The sequence below is a fragment of the Helianthus annuus genome, chromosome 2, assembly GCF_002127325.2.
Source record: "Helianthus annuus cultivar XRQ/B chromosome 2, HanXRQr2.0-SUNRISE, whole genome shotgun sequence".
NCBI classification, from domain to species: Eukaryota; Viridiplantae; Streptophyta; class Magnoliopsida; order Asterales; family Asteraceae; genus Helianthus; species Helianthus annuus.
In genome coordinates this window covers 9,789,057-9,807,707 of record NC_035434.2, presented here as the reverse complement: position 1 = coordinate 9,807,707, position 18,651 = coordinate 9,789,057, and the positions used below count along the sequence as shown (strand labels likewise).

General features: G+C 41.2%; 1 long non-coding RNA gene across 8 annotated transcripts; it reads right to left on the bottom strand.

The window, feature by feature from the left end:
* Positions 1-4,232: 4,232 nt before the first annotated feature.
* On the bottom strand, positions 4,233-16,453 carry LOC110910135. Of its 8 annotated transcripts, XR_004870497.1 has the most exons (5): positions 16,227-16,453; positions 15,729-16,126; positions 14,537-14,624; positions 4,547-4,693; positions 4,233-4,470 (listed from the first exon to the last, which is right to left on the bottom strand). It is a non-coding gene; the product is annotated as an uncharacterized LOC110910135 (long non-coding RNA). The 8 variants fall into 8 exon arrangements; XR_002575883.2 differs by having other exon boundaries at positions 4,233-4,693; positions 16,227-16,452; XR_002575897.2 differs by having other exon boundaries at positions 4,233-4,693; positions 14,537-14,613; positions 16,227-16,452.
* Positions 16,454-18,651: the final 2,198 nt, after the last annotated feature.

Here is an 18,651-nt window from a genome sequence, read left to right as displayed (position 1 = left end):
ACTTCAATAGAATCGAACCATTAATACATGGCAGTAGGTCCATCTCCTCCGGTGAATTCTTTGGGACCGCAGGCTTTAAACTGCTTGAAGCTAAAAGTAGACTTAGGAGAATCAGTACTGGATTCTTCAGAGGACTTGCTAGCAATTTAATTCAGCTCGCTGACAATTTGCGGAATGACCTTAGCCATCTGCTTAGCGACGAGAGCAGCGATACGTTTGTCCTCATGGTTACGGCGGGCAGAGCGAGCAGTGTGAGATCCGAATGACGACATTGTCTACAACAGACATCGCCACAGGATTCAGACACTATATGTCGAATCTTACCTCACAACATACTTAATACTACTAAAGCTCAGTAACACGTCTAGCACGTCATCAAGTTGGGCACGTAAACACATAGGCACATAAACACGTATACACATAATCACATAGCTCGCTGAAACCATATTTTACACTATAATTTGCATGTATTCACCTACATATATTGCACGTATTCACCTATCCTTCACAGCTGCGTAAGCGATCGAGGGTTGCGAGTGCGAATAGCAAGATTGCGAGTAACATAGCATGCGATTTATCAATGTTTTGAGATAGATGCGCAATGCGAGTTGTGTGTGTTGATCAAAGCGAAAAGCGAGAAGCGTATAAAATGCCAAAAATCGAAACACATAAACATTTAAAAACACATAAAAATCCACATAAAAGCGACAACTTACAGAGTTAGCGGTGGCGAAATCCAGAATCAAAAGACATAAAATCGAAAAAAAATATTGTCTCGGCTGATAGACATAGGCTACTCAAAGTGATACGACTATTCTCAAGGACTTCGAGTACATACTTTGGCCTTTTGGACTGTGCTCTCGCATCGATTTGGGCGAACGGCACGCATCCTTCCAGTTACAGCGTGTCTCGTGTCGTTGGAGTCCGGCGAGACTTTGGTGAGAGTTTTGGTAAAACCACAATAAGGAGCGGAACAAGTCGTCAAGATTCGGGTTTCACCCCTAACTTAACGACTTTATTCTTGTTTGTGTGATAGAATCACGAGATAGAGAGGAAAATTTGCATCGAAGTATGGATTTCACTCGTGGTTCAACGCAAACTCTCGTGTTTGTAGTAAAAACGACTTTATTCTTGTTTGTGTGATAGATCACGAGATAGAGAGGAAAATTTGCATCGAAGTATGGATTTCACTCGTGGTTCAACGCAAACTCTCGTGTTTGTAGTAAAAATGCGCGTTGAACAAGCAACCCAATCGAGAGTTTGCGGTTTTCATACCTAGTCTTAATTTAATCACTTGTTCATTTTCGAAATAGTGTGCAATGTGCTAGCATGGCATGCGTTGTTCGTGCGAGAATAAGTTCGAGAAAGCGTAACATAAATAGGCTCGTGTAGAACCCCTACCGGGTTCGCAGAAGGCGGTCTATTGGTACTTAGACTATAGACTAGGTCGTTTCTAAGACATCGACCCGGACTAGGTCGAGTCTTTCCTAATTCCCTATAGTTATGGCTCTGATACCAATATGTCACACCCCAACCGATGGCGGAAACTTCGGGGCTCGGCACTAAGCGAAACAAATTGTCCAAGAGAAATCCATAACAACTAAATTACTATATAATTAACATTATGTCCCATACCATAACTTATCAAATAAAGCAGTTATTACAGACAGAGATATCCCAAAGACAAATCATAGTTCCAACAACTCAAAAATTTAATTGTTTGTTTCTAGACTCTTACTAACTTGATTCCACAAAAGCTAGCGAAGCACAACATCCTAAACACCTGTCACATACGTTAAAATAGAGGTCAATACACATAGTGTAAAGGTGAGCATACAAGTTTAATAGTATAATAGATAACGAAATCAGTTTACGCATAACTAGCATGTAACATGTAGCAAAGTGAAGCTAGTAGGTTATCGACAATGAAATATGGATATACGTGACTGAGAGTTGTAGAATGCGCAACACATATCACCACTGCGACACGTGAAGAAAAGCCCTTAACAACCCCTGTCCACGACAGGTGCTGAGTCCAAACTATAGTACTATCGTTGCTAAGGTGTCAGGCAACAATCACTGTGTAAACATAACATACAAGCATTCATCGAGTAACACGTATAACATGCAGAGTCAGTTAGCGTATTAAAGTGTTTGTGTTGTGCGTCGATTGTGATTTGAAATAGGTAACGTATGTAACACCCAAAAGTGCGTAAAGCAAAAAGGGATCGAGTATACTAACAGATAGCGTTTAATGAATAAACACTCTCTTGGATTGAAGGGAGCGCTGAGGGATTAGCCTGAACAGTTAACGATAGCATAAGCGTTGAACAATCCGTTAAACATAGACGAGTGTGCTGAATGACGAATGGCCATCCGATCGGATGACAATCCGGATGGATGGTCATTCGATCGGATGGTCATCCGGTCAGATGGCCACTCGGTCGGATTGGCATTCGTTTGGGATGGATGTGTTTGTGTATGATGGCTTTGAAGTTTTCGTTGTAGAATTTTAAAAACAAAGAAGTATCTCTACCTTTCAGGTCGTCCGGTCGAACGGTCGTTCGATTGGATGGCGATTCATTCAGGGAGACATTTCTTGGAGAACAAGTTCACAGCAGGATGGTCATTCGATCGGATGGTCTTCCGATCGGATGACCATTCGTTTGGATAAACTTGTGTATTGAAAGTTGTAAATTTTAAGTGTTGAAGACCAATTGTCATCCGATCGGACGGTAGTCCGTTTGGTGACTTGGTGATTTTGAAATTTGTAAAATTTGTTAAGTTTGATCGAGACGGTATGACAACGTGTTAAACAATGGAAACCCCATCAAGTCTGAGTCATCCGATCGAAGTGGGCATCACCCCAGTCCGTTTAGTTAATTGTCCGTGACGGTTGTTCATGTTCAACCCGCTATGTCGGTTATCTCATTGATAGAAATCAGATCTCAAACCGGCACATCACTAGAGAAGAGTGGAGGGCCTGAACGAGTTCCGGTTCCATCGGTTTTAAGTGCATGAGTGTAAAAGAGTTGAAAGAAAGTTATGAAAACATCTTTCAATCCTTTTAATCTCGAAAATGTTTAGATTTTAGGTGAAATTAGTTGTTTAAATATGTTGAAATCCTTTAGATCTGAGTTGTTCTTGGTGAAATGAGGCCAAATCTTCAAGTTCATAAGAACCCCATAATGACATCACCCTAGAACACCTCAAATCAGCCGATTTCATGTTTAAAAGTGAAGATTTGATGGTGAAAAAGATGAAGAAGTGTGTATAGGTCATAGAAGTACAAGATTTGAGGAAGAAACTTACAAGAATCGCGAGGAATCGAGAGAAAAGAGGACTGGAAGTCGAAGGGTCGCACTAGAGCTGTCACATCACTGTTTGTGATGTGACAGGTGCTATTTATAGATGGCCAAAAGAGGAAAGGCGGTGCAGGTGTCGAATCGGATGGCAACCCGATCGGATGGCCATCCGATCGGATGGTCATCCGAACGGATGGCCATTCCATCGAATGTTCATTCAATCGATGGGCTGCCGCGAGTTGGTTTTCGTGTTTTCGTTTCGTGCGTTGAGTGTTGCGATGCGTTTAAGCGAGTGTCGATTAGGTGATGCGATAGATTTAATAATAGTCACACAAATAATATAACTAACATACAATGACATAAGTAAACTTGTATTTCCATTTCGCGATGATATTGCGTTGCGATAGAGTTGCAATTGAGTGTCGATTATTCACCACAAACATATATATAATAAACATGCACAAGTAACACATAAGTAGCACACACACATAAAACAATATACAGAACCTATAAATCAAGTTGAGAATGCGATTGCAGCATACAAATAACACATGAGTGACCCTTTGCGGTATGTATCCGCTACTCAAAAATTAAAAAAAAATACATGCTTGCAGTCCATAAGCACAAGGCTATACGGTCTGCAAAGGGTCACTCAGAGGCCTTAAATTAGCATGTTGACACCTTTAGTCCCTCCACATTCAAACTTTCAAAAGTTGTCAAAATTAGTCCCACTTGTCCAATTTATTATACATAATTGAGAGTATGGACACGTGTCATTGTATAACTCGACACGAATTTACGAGGGGTTACACATTTGTAACGAAATATCTAAAAAAAATTTGCAACGCATTTGTGACAGAATATTTAAAAAAATTATAAAATAATTAAAATTTGGAAAATGGATTTTTTTCTAAAAGATTGGAGTAAAATCAGCAAAAAATAATTACAGAACTTGTTCACCACACTTCAAACATTCTAACCTACCCAATAGAAAATTTAGTTTTGCAGCATACAAACTGCCAGATTGTTGGTATATACCTCCTAAAAATCCTTTAATTTAAGATCATTCGGAACCCGATGTTGTCTGGTATCACAAACATATATACACGCAAGTACATGAGCGCTCAGATGCCAAATGGGCCAGGTGTTTATTGACCCGCTTGACCTGTTGGATAAAAACATAAACCCCTGCTGACCTCTAAAAATGATATGTACTAGTTAAGAGAAAATAAAATAAAAACCTGCACAATTATATAGGTGACCACAACCAGTTTCTTAGGTGGAACTGTTTTCCCATCAGACTAAGCCTTTAGTCTGAGCTCTTTCTAAAGACGTTTTCTTTGCAGCTTTATCCTCTGGTCAGTACAGCATCTTGAACAAAATAGTTGCTGCAAATAAAAGTTAGAGTAAATTACAAAACTCGTCCTTTATGTTGACACCTGATTGCAAGGTGTGTCCTTTGTCTTCAAAAAGTACAAAAAACGTACTCGATGTTTGCAAAGCCTTGCACGTTATGTCCTTTAGCCTTAACTCAGTTATTTTTCATGGTTAAATCTGACCAAGTGGACCCCACGTGAGGGTATTTTGGTCATTTTACCCTAAACACTTAAATAAATAATCAGAAAACTCATCTCTCCCTCTCTCTCTCTTTCAAAACTCACTATAATTCCCTCAACTCTCTCTCTCTCTCTCCACTAACTATCTCTCTCTCTAAACAATCAGGGCCACCACCGCTTATAGCACCACCACCACCGTCCCATCACCACCTCCCAAAGCTCCTCTGTTTTCATCTCACCACCACGGCTAACGCACCCTAAAAGTTGCCGTCGTCGAAACCCTAAATCCAAACCTGTCTCCGTCGTCGAAACCTTAAATCCAGATCTTCTGCCGTCGTAGTTCATCCCACAACAGAATCCCTAGTTAGTACGATCGTAGCTTTCAAATCCACCATCTTCGTCTGGAACCCTAAATCCAGATATGCCGCCGCCGTCGAAACGATCTTCTTCGTTTGGAACTCAACACCAATGGTAGCATTCAAATCCAAACTGAACTCATTTCTTGAAATCTAGCCAACAGTTAAGATTTTCCCACAACAGAATCCCCAACTAGTACGATCCTGAACACGTAATCAAGCTTTTAACTGAAATCCCAGTGATAATTCGACATCGCTCATCAATCTATTAAGATAAGTGGTTGATCGATTGGTTAGATAGTTTAAATTTTGAGATAATCAATTTGTGATTTTGTGTGAGGGTTTTGATTTTAGTTTTGAAGATGATGATGAAGAAAATGGGTGGTGGCGATGGGGATAGGTAGTGATGGGGGGTGTGTATTGTTGCTTGCGATTATGTCCCGCAGGTGTTGTGGGTGGCTGGTATCACCGATGGTTGAGGTGGGATTGGTGGTGGCTAAGGGTGGCAGTAGATGGTTGTAACGCTCCACATTTCTTTACTTTCTTATTTTAGCAAGTTGTGTTGTACTTTCCACTTTTAGACACTTGTACGCTTGTTGTAATCTATGTCATTTTAATTTGTAATCCGAGACATAACTTGTCTACCTCTTCTTGAATAATGGCATTTCTTTTGGGTGTAAATTTCCTCCTTTTTTGGTGTATTGGCTTGAAAGACCTGTCAATACCAAGTTTATGAGTAATGACATCCTTAGATATACCTGTCATGTCTTCGTGTTTCCAAGCAAAAGTAGATTTTCTTCTTTTTAAGAAGGATATTAAATCCTGCTCTATGTTATCCAGGATCCCGGATCCTATAAAAACTTTGGATTCAGGATCCTCAAGGTCCAACAGAATAACTTTGACGTCCTACTCCCTTGCCTCCATGACGTCCCTTGGAGGATACTGTAATTGCTATGCTTCCCTTGGCTTTGAGGCTGGCTTCATTGAGGAAGTGTAACTATTCTTCGCTTCTTGTTGATCGCTTTCAATTTTCACCACACCCCAAGGAGTTGGGAGCTTGACACATTGATGATATGTCGAGGGGACTGCCTTCATATCATATATCCAAGGCCTACCAAGAATAACATTACAGCAAGATAAGCAGTCTATAACACAGAATTTTTTAACAGAATTTACTCCCACTATGTAAATTGGAAGTTTGATGTCCCCCAATGTATTTTTTTGTTTCTCTACTGAATCCCACGAGCACAGATAATCTTGGAACGATTTTGGATTCAGGAATGTTCATTCTTTTGAGGACATCCAACTGGATTATGTTCACTGAGCTTCCTCCATCAATGAGGATCCTGCGAACAAAATGGTTAGAAACAAAATAATGTAATGACTAAACCATCGTGATGAGGATCATGTATATCTACACGGTCATCCTCATCAAAGGATATCATTTTCTGCTGAGTAAGAATGGAAGTTCGAATTAGTGTCTCCCCACTCTCCATCTTTGTTTCCTTAGCATGTCTCTTAGCTGCTAAAAATGAAGTTCCACAAATATCAGAACCTCCGGAGATGAAGTGGATGATCTGAGCATCAACTGGAGGTGGAGGAGCTTTGTCAGGAACTTTTTCAGAATCCTGGATCCTTGACTTTTTCCTTCCTAGCAGCTCCTTCAAGTATCCTTTGCTCAAAAGATAAGCATAGCAATGATTAGTTCACTATTATCAGCAGAAAAGCAATATTCAGAAATAGGAGGATAATCCTCATCGTCTTCCTCTTGTTCAACTGCATGGACATTCTGGTTGTCATGCTTAGTGTATGGCTTGGATCGATTATTCTTAAAATAGGATCCTTGCTTTTTCCTGTTTTGAGGATCCTAATAACCTTTCCTGGATCCTTTTGTCATCCTCTAAACGGATGAACCTTAAGGCCCTGTTCCTCACTTCATCTAGATTCATGCAAGGTGTCATAACGAGATCATCATAGAACAGAGAATCTTTTAGTAATCCCATTTTAAATGCTTCAACAACAGCAGCTATGTCTAAGTTAGGGATCTCTAAGGATTCTCTACTAATTTTAGTTATGTAATCTCTTAATGATTCATCACGACCTTGAGTGATCCTATATAAGTCATTAGTTAACCTTTCAAATGTTCTACGACATGAGAATTGATTATTGAATAAGTTAACTAAATGAGAAAATGAGGTTATTGAGTAAGCAGGAAGACTTAGCAGCGATTTTAAAGCTGATCCAGTGAGTGTGGATCCGAAACCCTTGCATAGACAGGCTTCCTTCAACCTTTCTGTATTGTGCCACATGCTCCTTTGGATAGGTGGTACCATCATACAGCTTCATATTATGGGTTTGGAACCATTTTGGTATCTCGGCATTACATATGGGAGGTGCAAAGAAAGACACCCTATGACTTCCATCCGGGATCTCGGGGATGGGTTTAACCACTCCCGGGACACTGGATATCATATCCTTGAGCTTTTGTGTGACAACCCGAGATTTCAAGGTCTTTCCAATATGCATCACTTGTTTCACAATCTTGTTTTACAATTTGTTTAATGTGGTGTCGCGTGTAGTTTATTTGAATGATTAAAGTATTCTTGATGTTTGATTGTTATATGTGTGTTGATTATTGTTTGATGTGGAATGAAAACCCTTGGCGACGAAGATTAGAGTTCTTCGCCCAAACCTAAGTCGACGAAGATTGAGTCTTTGTCCCAATCAACCTTCGACGAAGGTTGATCCTTCGCCGGATGATACTTCGCCGAACTGAGACTTCGGCCCATATTAGTTCGTGGCCCAGAGTGGGCCGGACTATTAGTTTAAGTGTATAACCCTTCATAATCTATAGACGTAAATACGAAACCCTAAAGTTCTCTCTTCCTATCCTCCGTGCGACGGCAGTTTGGGGAATCTTGAAGCGTATTTCTTGTACCTAGCATTGATCATCTCTCGGTGAGTATGATTACGAGTGTAGTTATTTGTTTGATTGTATTCGACTACGTGTAATTGGTTAATATGTATGAAACAATGATTTAAACCATGTTGATCTAGAGTTGTAGATTAACCTGATTCATACCACGAGCAATAATATCTGTTGAAAACAAACAAATTAAGGTTGATCTATTAGTGTCTTTGACTGTTATTAATCAATAACAAGGGTATGAAATTCGGTGTTAATACTGTGGGGTTATTAGTTCCGATGATAAACGACGATTAGGGTTGAATGAACGTCCTAGAATAACTGTTGATTGATCCAATAATCATGCCAGTAAAATTGTTAACTGTTGTTATGAAATTGAGTGAAATGTAACCGCTGTTGAGGGCGGCGGCGGAGGATTCCCGGCGAAGAATATAACTTGACGAAGAATGGGTTCTTCGACGAGTGGTGCTCGACGAACTCTCATTAATCTTCGCCGTACATATACACGATGAAGATTAGTCCTTCGTCGACTTGTATTAGACAAACCATCTGGACTCTTCGTCATGTTCATATTCGACAAAGAATCAACCTTCGCCAAACTGGATTCTTCGCCATTAAGGCAACTGTTTGGGACAGGGAAACAGTGATGATGTTTATGTTATTGGACACCTGTGCTTCTGATAGTCTATTTGTGGCATGATTGTAATGTTAACTAGATATGTGGGTCTCGACTTGACTCGACTCGTGTGGGTAGTCAATCCACCTGTTATATGCTATTATGATAACTGAGTACTTGGTATGCAATATAAGGTGATTTTGTGATAGATGCAAACTGTGTAAGTAACTTAATTGATTGTGAAACTGACGTTGATTGGTAACCACAGTTGGGTTTGGGTTGACCAAATAGGACGGGTAACTTAACATACCGAGCAAATCAAAGGTGAGTTCTTTCCTCCTGAGCATGCGTCCCGGTGGGTGGGATAATCATTAGGTATTCCTGAGAGGAATAAGTCATTTGGGTAAAACCTGGGATGTTGGATAATACACTCAATTCCTACCACCAATAAGTCCCATCTTATTTGTTACCTGAGAGGTAACGAGGTATTAGTTGATAGCGCTATTTAGGTTTGGCACCCTCACCCCGTATCTGAGAGGACGGGTGTGAACTAATGACGGGTGTAAAATTATGAACTCACCAGCGTTGTCTGATACACTTGTTGCATGCTCGCATGTTGTTAGGTGCTTTGGATATGGAACTTGCTATTTAGATGGCTAGAGTAGTCATGGGTGGTACTGCTTGGATATGCACGACTTGTTTACTATTTCCACATACACTTGGTTTTGAAACGTCAAAAAAATGTTTTACTATTTGCTTCCGCTGAATATGTTAAACTTGGAATTATGTTATGAATGTTTTATCGTGATGAATGGAAACTTGTTTTATAACTTGATATTGGTTCAATGTGATGAGTGGCTAGATCCTGGTACGTCACATGCCTAGCGGGGTCACCGCATGTGGTATTTTGGGGGTGTGACAGTTTGGTATCAGAGCCACTGGTTATAGTGAACTAGGTTTTAAAACGTTTTTATAAAACCAGACTATAACCGAACAGTTCAGAAATCGACCATGACACTCAGCTCCAGATTGCAAGGTTCGCCTCTCGTTTACTTATTGCACATCATATTTAGTGAACACTTGAGTATGACATTGCATGTGAATGCACACCTAGCACTATAGTATGAGTTCTTGTGCTACTAGCCTACGTTATGTGATTGATATCGTGACACATCTCTAAACCTCTCTGATTTATGTTGTGGTGTTTTTGTTCTACTACTCAAATTTGAGGAACCTTTTAGCACGAATTGGGAGGAGCTGAGATAAACATGCAAATCGCATTGTTTTTATGGGTGCACACATAATAATAATGTGGGGTGCATGTGAGTCCCAGGGAGGCCTAACGAGTGTGAAAGGGGTTCCGGTCTGTTGTCTGATGTAAACTTAGTAGTCTGTAGAAGTCATCGTGAGGTTTGACTCCTACCTTATCTCGACTCTTAACCTTTTCCTTTTTCTTATATAGAATCATGAGCGGACGAGGCCATAGGTGTGGTCACATTGCGATGACTCACGCCGAGTTGACAAACTTGATTAACACACGTGTGGCTGAGGCTTCGGCAGCTTATCAAGCTGGTCAACAAGCAAATCAGAATAAAAAAAATCCGCCTGCTTGTACGTTTAAGACGTTCATGGATTGTAAGCCACAGACGTTCAGTGGGATTGAAGGAGCTCTGGGACTACTACGTTGGTTTGAGAAGGCAGAATCGGTGTTCGCTACGTGTAACTGTCCTGCTGGGGACAGAGTAAAGTATGCTAGGGGCACCCTGGAGGATGGTGCCTTGACTTGGTGGAATGACCAAGTTCAGATGCTGGGTATTGAGATGGCGAACGCGACTACTTGGGACGATTTTAAGGAGCTGATGCGTGAAGAGTACTGTCCTCGTGATGAAGTACAGAAACTGGAGAACGAGTATTATGATCTGAAAATGGTGGGGTCTGAGATTGAGGCATACACGAAACGGTCTCATGAATTAGCTAATATGTGCCCGAACTTATCACGACCTCCACACCGAAGAATTGAACTGTACATCAAAGGGTTAGCCCCGCAGGTTAAGGGCTTGGTTACTGCAGCGAACCTCAACAACTTACCCCAGATCATCTGCTTAGCTCACAAGATCACAGATCAGGAGGTGGAGCGTGGCTCGCTACCACCGCGTGTTTCCACTACTGCCACTACTGTTGCAGCTACAACTCCTGCTACTGACAGCAAACGTAAATGGAATGATGTGGACAAGGTGTCCAACTCGAACCAGTCACAGAAGAAGCCAGACAACAGTGGCAACCGCAGGTTTAGCCAGTCATCTTCTGTGAATCAGAATCAGAGCAACAATTCGAATTAGGGCTCTTAAGCAGGAAAGCAACCTAAGTGTAACAAGTGCAAATTTCATCATCGTGGGCCATGAACCCGAGTCTGTCACAGGTGCAACAAGGTGGGCTATATGGCTAGAGACTGCAGGGTCTCACTCCTAAGGCAGCAGCAGCAGCAACCCCCATAACAACAGCAGCCGCATCAACAGGAGAGGCAGCAGCCTCAACAGAATCAGGGAAATCGTAAGGGGTGTTTTCAATGTAGAGACGAGGGTCATTTCAGGCGGGATTGCCCTCAACTGAATCAAAATGCTGGTAATAACAACACGAACAACAACAGGAACAATGGTGGGAACGGTGCGCATGGGAGAGTGTTTACCATTGGTGCTGGGGAAGCTCGCAATGATGGCAACGTTGTGACCGGTACGTTTTCTGTGAACAATCTATTTGCTTCTGTTTTATTCGAATCTGGTGCCGATTGGAGTTATGTGTCTTTGGAGTTCAGTCGTCAGTTAGGATTGAGTCCTGCACCTCTTGTAAACAAACACGTTGTAGAGTTAGCCGATGGTAAAACGATTGAAGCTTCACATGTTCTTTTTGGCTATAAACTCGATCTTATGGGTCAAGTGTTCGACATTGACCTACTCCCCGTTACCCTTGGAAGTTTTGATGTAGTCGTTGGCATGGATTGGTTGTCTAAGAACCAAGCGGAAATTCTTTGTAAAGAGAAAATCGTGCGTATCCCTCTTCCCAGTGGAGAATCTCTGTCGGTTCAAGGTCATCGTAGTGGTGCAATGGTTGGCATCATCTCAGCCATGAAAGCCCAGAAGTGTCTATGAAAGGGCTACCCTGCTATTTTAGCTATTGTTACTGACACTCAACCTGGAGAAAGAGAGATTGAGGACCTTCCAGTTGTCCGCGAGTTTTCTGATGTGTTTCCTGAAGAGCTTCCTGGTTTACCTCCATACCGTCAGGTGGAATTTCAGATCGACCTCACACCAGGAGCAGCCCCGATTGCTCATGCTCCTTATCGACTTGCACCAGGAGAGTTGCAAGAGCTGTCAAATCAACTCCAAGAACTGTTGGATAGATGTTTTATCCGACCCAGTTCTTCGCCTTGGAGAGCCCCAGTTTTATTTGTAAAGAAGAAGGACGGGTCCTTTCGCATGTGTATAGATTACCGTGAGCTCAACAAGGTGACCGTTATCCTTTACCACGTATCGACGATCTGTTTGACCAACTGCAAGGGTCGAGTTTCTATTTGAAGATTGATTTAAGATCAGGCTATCATCAGATGAGAGTCCGAGAGGAGGATGTCCCTAAAACAGCTTTTCAAACACGGTATGGCCATTATGAGTTTCTGGTTATGCCATTCGGGTTGACAAACGCACCGGCAGTTTTCATGGACCTCATGAACTGTGTGTGCAAACCGTATCTCGACGATTTCGTCATTGTGTTTATCAATGACATCTTGATTTACTCTAAGAGCAAGGAGGACCACGAGCGACACTTGCGTCTTATCTTCGAACTCCTGAGGAAGGAGCGACTCTATGCGAAATTCTCTAAGTGTGATTTCTGGATTCGAGAAGTACACTTCCTTGGTCACATTGTTAATGAAATTGGGATACACGTGGATCCTGCTAAGGTTGATGCTGTCAGAAATTGGGCGGCACCGAAGAACCCTTCGGAGGTGCGACAATTTCTTGGTCTCGCTGGGTATTACAGCAGATATATTAAAGACTTCTCGAAGATCGCTCAACCTCTCACTTCGTTAACAGAGAAAGGCATGGTATACTCTTGGGGGACGAAGCAGGAGGATGCCTTGCAGCTCTTGAAACCAAAACTCTGCAGTGTGCCGATCTTGTCATTACCTGAGGGTACCGAGGATTTTGTGGTGTATTGTGATGCTTCTATTCAGGGTCTCGGTTGTGTGCTAATGCAACGCGAAAAGGTGAGAGCGTATGCTTCTCGGCAGCTGAAGGTTCATGAGAAGAATTACATGACTCACGACTTAAAGTTGGGGGCCGTGGTATTTGCGCTCAAAATCTGGAGGCATTACTTGTACGGTACTAAATGCACTATTTATACCGACCACAAGAGCCTTCAGCATATCTTTGATTAGAAGGAATTGAATATGCGACAGCATCGTTGGGTAGAACTCTTTAACGACTACAACTGTGCAATCAAGTATCACCCAGGTAAAGCTAACGTTTTAGCTGATGCCCTTAGTCGAAAGGAAACGAAACCCAAACGTGTATGAGTATTACAGCTCACCATCCATTCTAATTTACTGGACCAGATACGTCATGCTCAAACTGAAGCGCTGAAAGGGGAAAACATTGAAGCTGAGTATTTGCGGGGCATGGAGAAACGACTCGTAGAGAGATCTGACGACATTTACTATTTCACGGAACGAATATGTCACACCCCGAAATAATCAGAGCTGGCGTGACTGGACCGGTATCTTCATTGCACAGCGGAAGCAAAAGGTTAAGACTTCTAAAGAGTGAACGCGCTAAGTACTCAAATTCCCATGGGTTCTCCTATTCCAACCGTTCCATAGTCTTAAAAATGCAACCTGAGAAAGAACATGCGAAAAAGTCAACATAAAGTTGAGCGAGTTCATAGTTTGTTTTGAAAAGATTTAAAACAAATCTTTTTGATAACCGGTTTAAAAGTTGTTGAGAAAATATAGAAAAATCATTTTCTCGGCATGATATATGAGAACTGTGAGTTTAGCCCACAAGAGTCTTTGTGCACTGCACGAGAGAGAATGGGCCGAGCCCAAATGAACCTTTATAAGCAGGATCAGCGCGTCCTCTTACTTAGGTATAATTTGAAAAACGTTACCAAAGTTTGTAAATCCATGTATTTGTGAGTTTCCATCAAATGAATCTTATGAATATAGGAAAGTTTTAGTGTTGTAAATGGGCATGTAAAGCGTCTATGAACAGGTTGATCGTTAATGTTTCGCGAGGACATTAACGTATGCGGCGACATAGGAAGTACTCAACCTGTGTAGACGGTTTTTAGTGTCGAATCACCTCGACTATGTCGAATTACCTCGACTGTGTGAATCACCTCGACTGTGTCGAATCCCCTCGACTGTGTGAATCACCTCGACTGTGTCGAATCACCTCGACTGTGTCGAATCACCTCGACTGTGTCGAATCACCTCGACTGTGTCGAATCACCTCGACTGTGTCGAATCACCTCGACTGTGTCGCCCGTACCCATTAGAAAATCATGCACGTTTCGTAAATAGGCGCGTGTTTTGTAAAACCGGTATGTTTGATCGAAATCATTCGTAAACCATTTAAGTTCCTTGAAATTCGTTCGCAACACGGTTTAGAAATATGAGTTTTCGTTCATCGAAAAGTTGTTTATTTTTGCAAAACTTGCATGTCTTTCCACCCCCGAAAACATTTATAAAAATGTAAAATAGTAAAAAGTGGGGGTTATGAACTCACCTGGACTTCCATGTGGAATGCTAGCCTAGCGTGATTCCGTAGTGTCGTTCCAAGGACGTGATTTGGCTAGCGTGCATCTATAGTATTCCTAACAGGGAATAATTTATCAGTTTCTAATCTAAACGTAGTTAAACTACGTGTCCGAGCTCTACCGAGTCGTTAACAAAACGGCTCTAAGTTAGTGTGACCTTGACTTAGAATAACCAATCTATGGTTATTTGGTCCCATTTATAATCGGAATAAAACTAAGTCTCGAAAACGACTTAGTTTTCGAATAGTTATAAAATATAAACTTATATATAAAATTGTAAGTATACTTATACGAGGTCGTGTTAGTCGTCGCGAATAGAAGACGTAGATGAAATATGGTACGTATTCGAAACGTCGTATATGATTCAGTAATATAGTTTTCGTAGGATGGAAATAAATAAGTGTATATGCATATAATTATATGAGCTCGTTGTTATCGAATTAATAATATCGTTGTTAAAATCTTACGCAAAGGTGTCGTACTTCGTTTAGAAGTTTGAAACAAATATAAATTATTATATTTATTTTTATAAAAGTATACGAATCAACGACATTTGAAATAAATATAACAATTATATTCATTTTATAAAAGTTATACGGGTATCGACGTTTGAAATAAATATACACAATTATATTTATTTTATAAAATATTTCCGAGTTTTTGGCATTTGAAATAAATATAAATAATTATATCTATTTTGTACAAGTTTTTGAGTTTTCGCTGATTTGTAAATCAAGTTTGTCGGAACATTACACTTTGTTTTGTAATTCGTAAAACATCGCCAAAAATAAACATACTTTAATCTTTATTTTATAAGAAACTTGGACTTCGACTAGTGTCGTTTTAGAATAAAATCGCGTGTCGTGCTTCAGATTTTTATGAAAATCGGACAGAGTTTCCTCTGTTTTTGGACGACCCCGACAACTAAGTGTCGATATATTTTTCAAAATTCAATCAATTCAACGCATATTATGCAATTTACGTGAAATATAGCAAAACACTAAATATTTAAAACCAAGTCACTAAGTGTCAATTCGCTAGTCGGGTCGAGCTCGTATAATATTTGTCGTTTTCATTAGTCGGTTCGGTTTGAGCTCGGTTTCGCGTTAAATTAGTATTTATATAAATAATATAACAAAATTCGCATCGTTTAAATTTTACCGAGCCTCGTGTTGACTTAGTTGACTGTGTTGACCAGCAGTTGACTGAGTTTGACCAGCTTTGACCAGCTTTGACCACGTTTGACCCGTGTTGACCAGGGTTGACCGGACCCGAAACTGAACCGAGGCACTAAAAATGACCCAAAACTGCCTCTTGACCCGTGTTTGACCTGTTGACTGCGTTGACCCGAGCCCGAGAGCGTCCCGAACTTAAATTTTCACCCGAGACGAAAGTGTTTCGTATGGACTCTACGGGTCACTAGGAGCCCAAAAATATAATTTTCGTCGAAAACGGACGGTTGGAACCTCGCCAAAACCATGTCAGAAGTCGGAATTTCGCCGGAGAATAAAATTTCTTGAAAATTTGCAGAAATGCTCCTCAAGTCCCGATCTAAGCATCTGCAAGGTCAAAAGTTCAAAACGGACTCGCCGGAATTTGACCGGAATTTCGCCGGAGTTGGCATAGAGCTCAAACCGCTAAGAATTAGCTAAAACTAACCTCACCACGCGATCCGGAACGTCGGATATAGTCGAAAAAGTGTACTCTTGGCCGAAAAACGGCCGCCGGAAAATTCGCCGGAAAATCGTTGGTTGCCGGATCTCCGCCGGAAAGTCGCCGGTCGCCGGAGCTCCGCCGGGAGTCGGCCGGAATTCTCGCCGGACTTATTTCTAGAGAGAGAGAGTTGAGAGGATTTGAGAGTTAGAGAGAGAAAGTTTAGGTGAAAATGAGAGATTTTAGAGGTAAAACCCTTTATATAGTGAGGGTTTTGTGGGCTTGGGCACAAGGCCCACAAGCCTGTTTCTAGCATTTTGAACCGCCCGATCTCGTTTCTAAAGCCCGTTTTGCACCCGAACGTCGTGTAATGTCGTACAATGTCATTTTAGGATCAAGGATATGTAAAATAGCGTCGGAAGTTGACGGTTGACGCGTTCGTTCGTCGGTTGCGTTAAAATCGCGAAATTTGCTCAAGAGGTCGTTTCTAATCCGTTTTTTTTTCGATCCGATTTCGACTGTAACTACTAAAATTTCATTACGGGGCTAAATATAGCGTAAAATGTAAGCTCTGAAGGTGACAAACGCCTCCGTCGCTTCCGTTTCGTTGCCGATGCGTTTCCTGCTATCGCGTTTTTAGTTCACGTTTGCGTTTGTGTCGCACAGAAACCCAATAAATTCATAAAATTAAATTTATAAAATATTGGAAGAAAATCCGTATTTGTCGGCGTTGTCAATATTTTGCACGGTATCAGTTCGTTGTTGCAGATTCCACGCGAATCTTCATACGCGTACTGTAAAGTCGGATAGACGTTCCTAGGCATCTCAAAAGCCTAGTTAAGTTAATCCGCGCCTTAAACACTACTTATTATTGCCTTAAAAGTTTGTTAATCACGTAATTAAGATGCGTTAATTACCGGTTGTCACAGAATATGGATTCCTTTGTTTGGGAATCTTAGAGAGCTTGTGATGGACGAAGCACACAAGTCTCGATACTATGTTCATCCGGGAACGGATGAGATGTATCAGGACCTTAAAGTTTTGTACTAGTGGCCAAAGATGAAGGCCCACACCGCGACTTATGTGAGTGAGTGTTTGACTTGCGCGAAAGTCAAGGTAGAGTACCAGAAACCGTCTGGATTGCTCCAGCAACCTGAGATACCAATGTGGAAATGGGAGCAAATTGCTATGGATTTCGTCACTTATAACAACCTTGAACCGACACCTTCGATAATTTTTCCGACGCCCTAAAATTATTTAAAATATCCCAAAATGTCTTTTAATATATCCCGTATGTGAAAACCGAGCCTGAAATATAACATGATATTAAAAATAAAATATTAAATCCAAAATATAAGTTGAGGCGGGCCGCGTAGGATTCCACCTCCATACTACGCGGGCGGTATCAAGGCTGAAACTTAGCCCGGTGAGTTTTAAGTTTAGACGGGCCGCGTAAGCCTAAGCTTACTTTTATGCGGGCCGCTAGAGATCAGTAAACGCGGAGACACCCTGAGCTGACACGTGTCGACATCGTGGCGGACCTATACGCTGACCCAGCTAAGCTACATGTTGACCAGGTGTTGACGCGGGCCGCGTAAGGCTTCGCCTTACCTTACGCGGGCCGCCTGAAAATCGAATTCAGCAACTATAAATAGATGGCATCGGATTTCATTTCCGTTCGCTCACAATTCAATCTCGAATCCCAATTTCTGAATTAGAGGCAATATAGTCGGGTATTATACCCCCTAAAATAGCGAGGTTCTGCTACGATGTAAGTATTATAACCCCTGGAGACGTATTAGATACTCTGCCCGATTGATCTAGGGTTCCATAACGGCTATCGTGGTTCTGCCCGACGTAGTCGTTGGAATACCGTCTCGGGGAGAGTATTACTAATGTTAAAATGGGTTATTATACTAACACACGTGCATTTGTGTAATTCATAGATTATTCCCAAGAAATCATTACTGAAAACCCTAAGACAGCAATATGAGTTGATCCACTTTTTGTAAATCTTTTTGTTAACTGTTTTTACAAAACCTCACTAAATTAAATATATACAAAGCAGTTATTGAGTATTTGTAAGAATACAATTATAGTGGGTATGTTGGGGTTTTGTATACAAAATTGGTTACTGGCGTGGTAACATCCCATAAGTTGAGTATGACCGTACCACTGATGTTAATTGTGATGTCTTGGAAACAAATGTAATTGCGGATGTGCCCTCAATACTGCAAATTGGTTTTATTTAAACTTGATTAAACTGGGATTCACTCACCAGTATTTCCCACTGACAAAATGTTTTTAAAACGCATTTCAGGTAACAAAATGTGAAAGCCAAATAGAAGCCAGCTGGACAGCACTGAAGGCTTGGAAAAGTGGCAATAAAGTTACCTAAAAAGAAATAGATGTTTTTTCTTATATAAAATAG